Source organism: Psammomys obesus, unplaced genomic scaffold (genome assembly GCF_907164565.1).
Source record: "Psammomys obesus unplaced genomic scaffold, mPsaObe1.curated_primary_1811, whole genome shotgun sequence".
NCBI classification, from domain to species: Eukaryota; Metazoa; Chordata; class Mammalia; order Rodentia; family Muridae; genus Psammomys; species Psammomys obesus.
In genome coordinates this window covers 1,088,143-1,102,086 of record NW_026591872.1, presented here as the reverse complement: position 1 = coordinate 1,102,086, position 13,944 = coordinate 1,088,143, and positions in this window count along the sequence as shown.

The following is a 13,944-nucleotide window of genomic DNA, read 5'->3' as shown; positions in this document are numbered from 1 at the left end:
TATATATATATATGTGTGTGTGTGTGTGTATGTGTGTGTGTGTGTGTGTGTGTGTGTGTGTGTGTGTGTGTGTATGGAATTAGAGTTATCTAAATAGCTAACTATACTAATGTAACTAGTGGTGGTTTGGAGCAAGGTGAAAGACATCTCACAGGCTAGATTTGTTATCCAAACTTAATACCTAGAACCTAAATACTACAAATTCAATCTGTGCCCTTCTGTAAGTGTTCACAACTGTCTTTGTGTTTTGCATCTGGGAGAAATTATTTGGTGTGATAGAATAATTACTGAATGGTAATTTAGCTTATAAGTATACTGTTCCTTCTTATGACCAATGAGAACTCTAGGGAAATTTATTGGACCTTATGAGAAAAACTCAACTAAAAACTTAGATTATCGGGCTCCAGATTTATGGTACACATTAAACTTTGGTATGGTATAATTTCATTAAAAGCTGCAAAATAATTCTCAAATAATCATTTGAAAGCAGATGCAATAAATATATAACACAGCTCATAAAATTAATAAATGATTAGAAAAATTTAGGTATTGCTAATGAAGAATCTCCCTTAATCATTCATTATTATTATTATGTAACAATTATAGATTATTCTTCCAAGTTGAATGTTGTACTAATTTTTAATTTATTCTCTTGTAATTCTTATATTTGCTTTGTTTTATGTGTCACTATGGACTTATTGGTTAGTTTCACTGCAGCAAACTGCCTAGAGGAAAGTGGAAATGGCAGTGTGGAAAACTATGAAACTAATTTCATTAGGAAATAAGGAAAATTGTGAGAGTAAACACAAATATAAATGGTTTTTTTTTCTTAATGTATAAGATTAAAGAACTTTCCCCTTTTAGCAATTCCTTTAGAAAATTTGAGATTATGACTAAGATTATAATTAGACCTCTTGCTAGTTTTGTACCATAGGCACCATCATTCTTGGCAGTCAGTCATATCTTTTAGAAATAAAAGCCATGGATCTGAAGAGATGATGACTCATTGGATAAAGTACTTGATGTACAAGTGTATGGAGTAGAGTTTGGGTCCCCAAACCCATATAACCAGGTGTGTGTAGCAGCTTGCCTCTAATTCTAGCTTCAGAAACAGAACTGGGAGTTTCCAGAGCAACATTGGTAACTAGCAAAGCCTGTGTGGGGACTTTTTGATTCATCTGACTCAATACATGAGCTGAAGAGTGATTAAAGAAGATGCCAGATGTCAACCTCTAGCTTTCCCACATCTGTGTACACTTCTGCCATGCATTCACACATACGTGAGGTCATACTTACATGTATATCCACACATATGCAAGCACACACACAAGTAAAATTATGGAATATTGTTGTCTCTTTCTTTTTGCCCTCTTTCCTCTTGGAAATTTAGCTCCAAGATATAATTCTTTGCTTATCAGAAAGATATAAGAAACTTTAGTTTCCTTTTGATAAGTATGTATAGTTAACACACATCATACTCTAAAAGAATAAGAGTTCATATTGTCTTTTTAGGGGATTGCCTCTGATGTGAAACATAGTCTAGATTAATGCTCAGTAGTTAATAATATTGCTTAATTACTTTCCCCATTTTGTGAAAGACTCTTTACTAGATTAGAGGGAGATTTTAATTTTAGCTGTGTCTTCCCGTCAACAGTCACCTTCCTTGGATACTATCCTTCTCCAGACCACCAGCTCAGCGGGTAAGGCACTACAATACAGTGATGTGTTCACCTATGTTAGACTGCTCAAGGTATACCATTTTTAGCTTTCTGAACCAAACTATTTCTTAATTTAAATAAGGAAGATAAGTTCTTAGTTCCAACTTTAAAATACACTGAAGCCTTCAGTATGCTAAAATCACATAGACAATGTTCTAAGATTTTTTTCTCACTTAAGCTCTCCCCAGTTGAATTGCATGCATAGGATGAGTCAGAGCCATGAGTTCTCAAATCTGTAAGATGCCATTTATACTTATAATTGCAATTATAAAACAAAATTTGCATAAAATGGTGAAATGTAACTTTATAAAAATGTGTTATTTCTTTAAAAATGAAAGTGGTATTGCTTTAGAAAGGCCTAATGACAACTGATGGTCCTTAGAGAATAAAGAGTTTGCCATCCAGTAGGGAGAAGCAAAAATCATAAGTACCATTCCTCTATAAATAACTTTACATTGGCATTACTTCTGTCTTTAAATCAGCTTTTTTGGGATATAACTCTCAAAGTAAAATCCACAAACTCAAGTGCAAAGTTAATAATTTTGGAAATTGTGCGTATTAATATACACCACAGTAAACATATAAAAACATTTCTATGCAACAGCAAATGCCTTGTATCGACTTTATAGCCAGTCTCCACCATATCACAAAGGACTTCATACAACCTCCAATCAGTCTGGTATGGATCATCTTGACGGTTTCATTTAAAGGGAATCATATAGTATATGTATTTGAGTATTTGGTTCCTTTTGCTTGGTGTATTTTAAATTTTACTAATATTGCTCATATTTACACTGAGTTTCTTTCATTTTGGTAGGGTATTACATTATAATAATACAATAGTATTTTGTTCATTTTATTGATTCTAGTTTGAAACTGTAATAAATAAAACTGCTATGAACATTCATTTGGAAATTATTTTGTGATGTTATGCTCCCTTTTGTTTGTAGTATACACGAAGCTGTATTTGCATGTACTAGATGACATAATAGGGCAGTTGAACTTTATTAAAATAACTGCCAAACTATTTTCAAAATTGGAAGTATCATTTTACATACCCACCAGAAATGTGCAAGATATGGTTCAACTCCCACAAACCTAATATTTTCAGTCTTTTAAACTTTAGCCATTCTAATTGTATGTAAAGTTATATTCCACTGTGCCTTTTCTTTTCATCTTCCTGTAACCCCAGGATATTGAGCATTTTAACATATTTATTATATATTTCTATCTTCATTTGTAAGGTACATGTTTAATACACATTGTGTCACTTTTCTTATTAAAATATGAGTTTTTCATGCTACGGATAAAACTGTATGTTGTTGAGACTGCAAATTTTTCTTCATTTATACAGCTTTTCTTCCAGTTTTCAAAAGAGAAAAGTATACTTTTAAGTAAATAATTTGTGTGTATGTACATGACTGCATGTTTGTAAGTACATATGAGTATAAATGTTATGTGTACATGTATTTGGAAACCAAACGAGAAGACAAGCTTGGACATACCATTGTTTCTCATGGACCATTCATCTTTTCCTGAGATTATATCTCTTACTGACTTGGAGCTTACCAAACAGTATAGGCTGGCAATCCAGGAAGCCCCAGAAGTTTACCTGTCTCCACTTCCCCAGTGCTGGGATTGCAGGAGCACACCACCATACATGGTTTCTTGCTTGATTGCTTTCTTCCTTCTCCCATCCTTCCTTCCTTTCAGAATATGTCTTCTTCGATCATTCTCCACCTTATCATTTAAATTATTTTATTTTCAATTAATTAATTAATTAATTAATTAATTAATTTCATGTCTGTACCACAGTGCACCTGTGGAAGTAAGAAGCAGGTGTCTCTTCTTCTATCATGTGGGTCCCTCAAGTCTTCAAGGTTGGAAGCAATGATCTTTACTTGCTAAGGCTTAGCAGGTAAACCATCTCTCTACCCTACTCACCTGTTTTGTTTGTTTTGTTTGTTTTGTTTTTATGTATGTCCTCATGCTTTCGAGACAAGCACTTTACTGAGAGGTCTATCTCTTGCTCCCTCCTTTTTTATGTTTAGTGAAAAGTAGTACAGAATTTCTTTTGTGGATTCCCTTAAAAGTTTCATGGTTTGTTTACACCTATAAACATTTTAAGTAAGTTTAGTGTGTGATGGACAATAATGAACATTATTCATTTTTCTTTACATGGTTATCCATTTATTCTGTTACAATTTGCATTAAAAACTGTCTCAGGAGCTAGAGAGACGGCTCAATGATTAAGAGCACTGTTTGCTCATCCAAAGGATCTGGGTTCAATCCTCAGAATCCATATGGAAGCTCACAGCTGTTTGTAACTATAGTTCTAAGGAATCACATCAATGCACATAAAATAAAACTAAATAAATTATTAAAAACTGTCTCTGCCAATGAACTGTTACAGCAAAAAAACACTGTTGAATATATATGCATGCATCTATTTCTCTGCTCTCTATTTTGTCCCATTATAAATAAAATAAATCAATACTCAAACCCTAAAAAAAATTAAATGTATTTTTTATTAATTACAGTTTTTTTCACTTTGTATCCCCCCTATAGCTCCCTCCCTTCCTCCTTCCCTCCCAATCCCACTCTTTCTCCTTCTTCTTTTCCTATGTCCCTATCCCAGTCCACTGATAGGTGAGTTTTCCTCCACTTCCTTCTGATCCTAGTCTATCAGGTCTCATCAGGACTGGCTGCATTGTCTTCCTCTGTGGCCTGGTAAGGCTGTTCCCCCCTCAGGGGGAGGTAATCAAAGAGCAGACCAATCAGTTCTTGTCAGAGACAGTCTCTGTTCCCATTACTATGGAACCCACTTGGACACTGAACTGTCATGGGCTGCATCTGTACAGGGGTTCTAGGTTATCTCCATGAATGGTCCTTGGTTGGAATATCAGTCTCAGAAAGACCCTTGTGCCCAGATTTTTTGGTTTAGTTGCTCTCCTTGTGGAGCTCCACTCCTCTCCATGTCTTACTATTTCCCACTTCTTTCATAAGATTCCCTGCATGCTGCCCAAAGTTGGCCATAAGTAATTAATAAAAAATAAATACATTTTAATAAAAAAATCACCATTAAAAAAAAGAAAGCTGAGGTGATAAAGATCACAGAGCTGTTTTCCTTATCTCGGAGATCACAGATTGTTTGTAATCAAAAAAATAGTTCATATACTGTCTCCAGTTTTCTAGTAATTGATTTCTGGAAAGCAAGAACATATCAATCATTCTGTCACATCAGAAGTACCTGCTGAATAACTTAGTGTTAAACAATATGCTTAGCATGCACAAAGTTCTAAGTTTAGTCATCAGGACCAGAAAAGAAAAGAGAAAAAGGAAAATAAAGGAATGAAGAAAGGAAAGAGGAAAGAAACTATAGTTATTACGGGTTATTTGGCCTGGGGTATTTGCTCTTTGTACATGAATCACTAAGTTTGACTCTAAACACTGCAGAAAAAGTATCCCTTTCTTAGCGTGAAGTGATCCATTGTTAAATGCAAACCTAAAATTACACAACACTGATAGTTTGGATCTGGAGTGTCCTTCAAAAGCTCATGTGCTGAAGGCTAAATCCTAAGCACTCTTGGAAGGAGGCAGGAATATTAGGAAGTAAGGTTATTTGGCATATGCATTTGAAAAGGATATTGGGCGCTTCCCCATCCTTGTATCTCTTTTCTGGCCACCATGAAGTGAGCATATTTGCCCTATCACACACTCACGGCACAGTGTTGTACCTTGACACAGGCCCATTACCATGGAGCCAGATTAACATGTGCTCAAGGCTTTGGAACTGTAAGCAACAATAAATCTGTCCTCCTTTAAATAATTTTCTTCCTATATTTGTGACAACAATGGAAAGCTGACTACCCATACCACCATTCATCTAAGGACATGATCTAACATGAAGAGATACAAACAAGAGAGACATAAATGAAAAGTAATGCAGAAAACAGAAACATGTTAATCTATAAATATCTTTAGAGAGTTTTGAGAAGCTATTCTACATACTAAATTTAAAAAACGCTGCTAAGAAAATGAAAATTACCTTGTTCTGTTGCTCTCCTTGTGGAGTTCCTGTCCTCTCCAGCTCTTGCTATTTCCCACTTCTTAACTAAAATTCCATTCATTCTGCCCAACAGTTGGCCATCAGGCTCAGCATCTGCTTTGATAGTCTGCAGGGCAGAGGCTTTCAGAGGCCCTCTGTAGCAGGTTCCTAGGTTGTTTCCTGTTTTCTTCTTCTTCTGATGTCCATCGTCTTTGCCTCAGGATGGGGATTGAGCATTTTAGTTAGGGTCCTCTCTTTTGCTTAGTTTGTTTAGATGTACCGATTTTAGTGGGTTTATCCTATGTTGTATGTTTATATGAGTGAGTATATACCGTGTGTGTCTTTTTGCTTCTGGGACAACTCACTCAGGATGATCCTTTCCAGGTCCCACCATTTACCTGCAAATTTCATGATTTCCTTATTTTTCATTGCTGAGTAATACTCCATTGTATAGATGTACCGCAATTTCTGCATCCATTCTTCACTTGAGGGGCATCTGGGCTGTTTCCAGCTTCTGGCTATTACAAATAAAGCTGCTACAAACATGGTTGAGCAAATGTCCTTTTTGTGTACTTGAGCCTCTTTTGGATATATGCCTAGGAGTGGTATGGCTGGATCTTGAGGAAGCGCTATTCCTAGTTGTCTGAGAAAGCGCCAGATTAATTTCCAGAGTGGTTGCACAAGTTTACATTCCCACCAGCAGTGGAGAAGGGTTCCCCTTTCTCCACAACCTCTCCAGCATGTGTTGTCACTTGAGTTTTTGATCTTGGCCATTCTGATGGGTGTAAGGTGAAATCTCAGGGTACTTCCCAGAGACTCATACTCCAACCAAGGCCTATTCATGGAGATAACCTAGAACCCCTGCACAGATGTAGCCCATGGCAGTTCAGTTTCCAAATTGGTTACATAGTAATGGGAAGAGGGACTGCCTCTGACATAATCTGATTGGCCTGCTCTTTGATCACCTCCCCCTGAGGGGGGAGCAGCCTTACCAGGCCACAGAAGAGGACAATGCAGCCACTTCTGATGAGAACTGATAGTCTAAGATCAGAAAGAAGGAGAGGAAGACCTCCCCTATCAGTGGACTTGGGGAGGGACATGCATGCAGAAAGGGGAAGAAGGGTGGGATAAGGGAGGGGAGGAGGGAGGGGCTTATGGGGGGGTACAAAATGAATAAAGTGTAATTAATAATAATAAAAGTATTAATAAAAAAGAAAATGAAAATTAAAGAGAATGAGAAAGTCTTAGAAATTAAATATGTACATCCATGTAAATATGTACTTATAGATATTGGAAGAAAAGTTTAAAAAATTCCTAGAAATTAAAGCAAAAAAAATAAAGAAATAAACAGTAACATAGAAATAGTAAAATATAAGATTAGGAGAAGGCATTCAACAGCTTTAAGAGGATGGAGGAAATAAAGGAAAGGAAATTAAATAATTCAAAGAAGAATGTTGGTAATTAAGGGTCATGTCATCTCAGTTTTAAAGGCTTAGAGCAGTGATTAATGCAACATACAGAATGGCACATCACCATGAAACCTCAGAACATCTCAAATGAATAGAAAGGATTTTAAATTTTCAAAGGGAAAGAACATAAAACATACATTGGATTGTGAAAACAAATAACAGAGGTTCTTACTAGAAGATGAGAGAGGAGGAATACCTTCAATATTCTGAGGCAAATCACTTTCGGACCGAGAACTCCATACTACATGTCAAATATGACAGCAGGCTAAAGATACTTCCAGACATGCTGAGTCTCAAAGACTAATCAGGCCCTTTAGAAAGAAGGAGGCAGGTCCCTAGTACTGGGAACAGGGGTTGTCTCTGACATGAACTCAGGGGCTGGCTTCTTTGATCACCTCCACCTGAGGGGGGAACAGCATTACCAGGCCAAACAGGAAGACTATGCAGCCAGTCCTGATGAGACCTGATAGGCTAGGGTCAGATGGAAGGGGAGGAGGATCTCCCCTATCAGTGGACTAGGGAAGGGGCAAGGGAGGAGAAGAGAGGAGGGAAGTTGGGGTTGGAAAAGGACAAGGAAGGAGGCTACAGGTGGGATACAATGTGAATAAACTGTAAGTAATAAAAAATAAATAAACAAAAAGAATAAAAAATATCCTAGAACCCCTACACAGATGTAGCCCATGGCAGTTCAGTGTCCAAGTAGGTTCCATAGTAATGGGAACAGGGACTGTCTCTGACATGAACTAATTGGCCTGTTCTTTGATAACTTCCCCCTGAGGGGGGAGCAGCCTTACTAGGCCACAGAAGGTGACAATGCAGCCACTCCTAATGAGATCTGATAGACTAGGATCAGAAGGAAGGAGAGGAAGACCTCCCCTATCAGCGGACTTGGGGAGGGATATGTGTGGAGAAGTGGGAGTGAAGGTGGGATTATGAGGGGAAGAAAGAGGGGTTTATGGGGGGGGATACAAAGTGAATAAAGTGTAATTAATAAAATAAAATAAATAAAAATAAATATTCTCAGCTAACTTAAAAAAAAAGAAAGAGAGGAGGCAAGCCAACAGACATGACACCATAGCACCCCCCCCCAAAAAAAAAGCCAACAAAACTGAGACACCAAGTCTGAGAGTGGTAAAGGGAAACAGCAAAAGGGTGGCTACTCAGTAGACTTCACAAACAGTTCAGATTGAGCCAGGTGAACAGGAATTTCCTGAGCAACTAACTCATCAATAACTCTGTCTCTTCCTATATAAAGGGAATACTGCTCTACTAGATTATAATAGGTAAACAGAATACAAAAGCAAACACAAGACCATCATTCATTCCAAATAAAAACAGCACTTGTAAAAAAGAAAATAGAGTAATATACGACATAGTTCACAGTATTTGCATTTTCATGTCATGAAACACTAAATATTGATTTAGCCATATACTGAAAGAATAGTAGGAACGAATTTGTATATATGGAAAGGAATAGTTTGATAAAATTGGCATATTAAAATGCAAACAATATCTCAAAGTTCAAAACCAGTAAAAATTAAATATTTTTATAATTATGAAAATAATGCACATCCCATTTGTCCTTCTAAGTGAGGATTGATCATCTTACCCCAGGTCCTCTTTCTTGTTTATCTTCTTTCAGTATATAGATTTCATTATGTTTCTCATATCTCATAGGACTATATGAGTATATACCATGTGTGTTTTTCTCCTTCTGGGATACAGGACGCTACCACAGAGAGCCCCTGAAAGACTCTACCTAGCAGTGTATCAAAGCAGATACTAAGACTCATAACCAAACCTTGGGCATAGTGCAGGGATTCATATGAAAAAAGGAGGAGTTAGTATGACGTGGAAAGGATAGGAGCTCCACAAGGACCAAATATATCTGGGCACAGGGGTCTTTTCTGTGACTGACACTACACCAAGGACCGTGTATGGGTATAACCTAGAGCTTGGATGAAGCCTGTGGTAGCTCAGTAACCAATTGGTTTCCCATAGTAAAAAGAACAGGGACTATTTCTGACATGAACTCATTGGAAGGCTCTTTGACCTCCCCACCCCCCAAGGGAGGAGCAGTCCTACTAGGCCACAGAGAAGGACTTTGTAGCCAGTCCTGAAGATACCTGATAAAACAGGGTCAGATGAAAGGGGAGGAAGTCCTCCCCAATCAGTGGACTTGGAAAAGGGCAGGGAGGAGATGAGGGAGGGAGGGAGGGTTGGGGAGGGAATGAGGGAGCAGGATACAGCTGGGATACAGAGTTAATAAAATGTAACTAATAATAAAAAAGAAAATAAAATAAAAAAAGAAAATAATGAAACAATTAAATGTAGGTGTAGAAATCAGGGCTAGTAAGGACAGGGTGACTACTGCTTTCACACATATGTCTTAGACTATAAGTCAACTTTTTAATATCTGACTATGTATTACTTTTTTTCTTTTTAAATTTTTATTATTAACAATTTATTCAGTTTGTATCCCAGCTGTATCCCCTCCCCCATCCCTTCCTAATCTCACCCTCCCTTCCTCTTCTTCTCCTATGCCCTTCCCCCAGTCCAATGATAGGGGAGGACCTCCTCCCTTTCCATCTGATCCTAGTCTATCAGTTCTCGTCAGCACTGTTTTTTTTTTTTGTTGTTTTTTTTTTTTGTTTTTTTTTTTGCCTTCCTCTGTGGACTGGTAAGGCTGCTTCCCCCTCAGGTATAGGTGACCAAAGAGCAGGCCAATCATATTATGTCAGAGATATTACTTTGATTAAAAAATTTAAAGATATATTCTTAGCACTCTTTCAAATTTTGCCTTAAATGAAATAACTCAAATGTTAAAAAGTCAGAGATCAAAATTCAACTCACTTAGGATGAATTTTCACCAGTGTTCCACTCTCAACCCTCCACATGGCCAAATCTTTCAAAAGCTACATCTTCATTTTCACTGAGTCCTGAGTTAGACATGAGTTCAAATTAAAATCATTAAATAAATTCCAAATGTCCCTTTCCTAAGAACAAAAGAGACTAAAACCTTCTTACTATGTATGTGTGTATGTGCATCTCCATAGATAAGTTGTGGCAAAAATCTATCACTTTGAGATTAGATTTCTCCAAAAATATATTCTTTCTCTATATGAAAAGGTTCTAAAAACAGGATAAAACTAGAGAATAGCTAAAATTATCCAGCAAGACCCCATAGAAATTTGACTCTAAATTGCAAACAAAGGGGCCTTTTCATTCTCAATAATCAGATGAGTAACACCATCTGTGCAGGTCTGGACCATTGGAACAAATGAAAAGCCACATCTTCAGATAGCAGTGCTCATAGAGCTAATGTCAAAATAGTCAGTAGTTCTGAAGTTGATAGAGAATCAATAGTATGCAAAACCCAAAGAAATATTTCAAAATAAAATGAAACATTCATCCATAGATATACACAATAATTGACTATCAGTTAAAAATAACTTGGTCTTTAAAAAATGCACAAAAAATGTAACAAAAATCAATGAACAAAAGAAGCCACAAATTTCAATGAGAACAAGGAAGGGTATATGGAAAGATTTGGAGGTAGAAAAGAGAAGGGAGAAATAATTTACTAATATTTTTTAAATCCTTATTTGGTTAAATTACAAAAATAAGAGTATATGTATGTGTTATATACATATTTGGGCATAAACATACATATATGCAACAATAATAAAGAAGAAGAAGCTATCAACTTGAGAGGGGTTCAAAAGAGTATGAGAAATTGAAAGGAGTAAAAAAAGATGCAAATAATGTAATTCTATTTCAATTAAAAGCATATTTTTTAAGTTCCACAAAATGCTCAATAAGCACTTTATTTTATTTTTTACTTTTTTATATTAATTACAGTTTATTTTTTATATTAATTACAGTTTATTTACTTTGAATCCCAGCTGTAGCCCCCTCCCTCATATTCTTCCCATGCCTCTTTCCAAGTCCACTGATAGGGGAGGTCCTCCTCCCCTTCCATCTGACCTTAGCTTACCAGGTCTCTTCAGGGCTGGCTACAATGTCCTCTTCTGTGGCATAGCAAGGTTGCACCTCCCTCGGGGGGAGGGTGTCAAAGAGCCAGCCATTGAGTTCATGTCAGAAATAGTCCCTGTTCCCCTTACTAGGGTATTCACTTGGATACTGAGCTGCCATGGGCTATATCTGGGCAGGGGTTCTAGGTTATATCCATTCATGGTCCTTGGTTGGAAAAACAGTCTCAGAAAAGACCCCTGGGCCCAGATATATTTGGTCCTTCTTTTTAAAAAAATTCAGATATGTACCTTTGAGACCCTGTTATATTGTTTTAATTAGCTAACTCCAGACCTCATCATTCCTCAGGACCTTTACTATATTTTTAAGCTTTAATTTTCCAGTAGAGTTGCCTCACCCCATCTCATAAACATATACTTTCAACACACACACATACACACACACACACACACACACACACTCATATACAGAGTTGGTTAGTGGCTTAAACTCTCAAATGCTCTACTTCCATAATTTAGGTAATGTGTTCTGTCTATTGCACTGGTAAATTCCTCTTAGAAACTCTAAGTGGATTTGTGCCTGCCTCAACCAATTATGTCAGTCTAGTTAAAAGGGTATGGTTATGTGAACTTCTCCTAGAGAGATTTAAGCAAAGATCTTACCCTGGATGGGCCATCCATGACCCATGGTACCAGGACACAAAAGTCTGCCTTGGTGAACCAAAGAGTTAATCTGACTTATTTAGACAGTATGGGTAAGGGGTTTCTTGTAGGGAGTATGAGAGACCACAAAGCAGCTGCACAAACAAAGCCTTACTTGAGCATGGATGATGATTTCCATGACAATAGTTTTGTAGCCAAGCAGCCCCACATGGGTTAACTTCCCCTCTATATATTCTTGCATCTCTAGACAATGAACCCATGTGTAATTTGGACTAGGCAGAATTCTATTCAGCTGGCAGGGGGGTTGCTGCCAGGGAATAAGTAACTTAGATATCAATTATGGTTCTGCTTACCCTCCCATCCTTTTTTTTTTTTTTTTTTTTTTTTTTTTTTTTTTTTTTTTTTTTTTTTGTCTGACCAAATGTCAACAGGCCAGATCTCAAAGGTCTCTTGCAAATAGTTATAGCTGTTCTAATGGAGATGGTAAGTCGCTTTTATGGTCAGAGGACAGTGTTCTATAACAGTTGTACTCATCTTTAACTCTAACACTTAACAGACTAATTCAATGACTGAATTTAAGTCCTGAGCTACACGATATTAAAATATGACAACACCACACACTTATACATATGACTTCTAGAGTGTCACAGACTATGTCTACTTTCCTTTCAAACTCTTGAAAAGCATAATTTCCTCTCCACAAGTGCTCTCCAACTCTTTTTAACTACAGAAAAATTACTCTTACTTTGGCTCTCCCTCCCAGAATGTAAGTACTTGATGGATTCATTTTAACCAAATGCCATTATAACAAAAATATTCTTACTCATCTTTTCATGAGGTGGTCCTTCCACTGTAGTTATTTTCATACTAATGGAACTAAACATCTTCAATGGTGCATCTAAAATTCATATGCCTAAGTTTTATACCTCCTCCCACTCAATAGACTCTGAATCAGTCTCTCTATGGTGGAATCTAAAAATCTCCATTTTATGTAACACTAAAGTGACTCTAATCATGGGAATAAAATAGACATTACTTTGAAATGCTTTGCCTTTTAGCTTGTCAATACAGCCCACGTGTATCCACTTAAATAACAAGGAATGCAGAGCTTTGAAGACTGTATGCATCTGAAAGCCTGTCTTTTTCTTCTGATGATATTAACCCCCCCAAAAAATCAAGAGCTAAACTGCTGTTACTGTCTCTTTAAAGAGCACCATTATTCCAAAAATGAAATGTTTACTTGCTTGCTTTACAAAGAAAAAGTTCTGCTTGCTGTGGGAGTAAAAGGTGTTATGATTGCAAAATTTTTGTTCACCAGACAAATCCCAGTCTTTTCATATGGCTTTAGACAATGTTCTCTCTTAGCTGTTTGCACAGCACTTCAGAATCCTGAGGAGGTGGCTTCAGTGTGGGCTAATGCCAGTGTTATTTAGAGAACATAGAGGCATAGACTTCAAACAGCTCCAGGGGACAGAACAGTGGCCTCCCCAACAATGGTATTTGCACTTTCTAAAGTCGCTGAGGCACCTTAGAGCAAAAGACTCACCTCTCAAGTAATGGGAGCTGAATTTCTTATCAAGTTCAGAGAGGAAAATCTGGCCCAAACACTCCTTGGGACATGTTCGCTATTCCCATAAGACCTTTGGCAAGAGTAATACTACAGAGATTTATTTTCAGTTCTGACATTTTCCTAACATATTTGGCAAATCATTTCACTCCTCTGAGCTTATGGAATTAAGATATCAATATTTACCTCACAAAGTGGTTGTGGAAACTGAGTTTATTTTATGAAAGTATGCAGTACAGCATCTTACTCAAAATTTGGTTTGGAGTCAATGTCAAACCAATCCCTTAACAGCAATGAGAATTTCCTCCAGCCATTCCTAAGCTCAGGGCGCAGCACTCTTTTCCACTGTGTGCCACTTAATGTTATTGGTTTTGTGGGCTAGTACGGTCGACATTTGGTCTTTCAGTTACCAGTATGATAAAGCAGCAAGTAGGTTGCTAGTTTTGATGCTAGCTAAAATTTTAATCTTATCCATTTGTTTTCATCA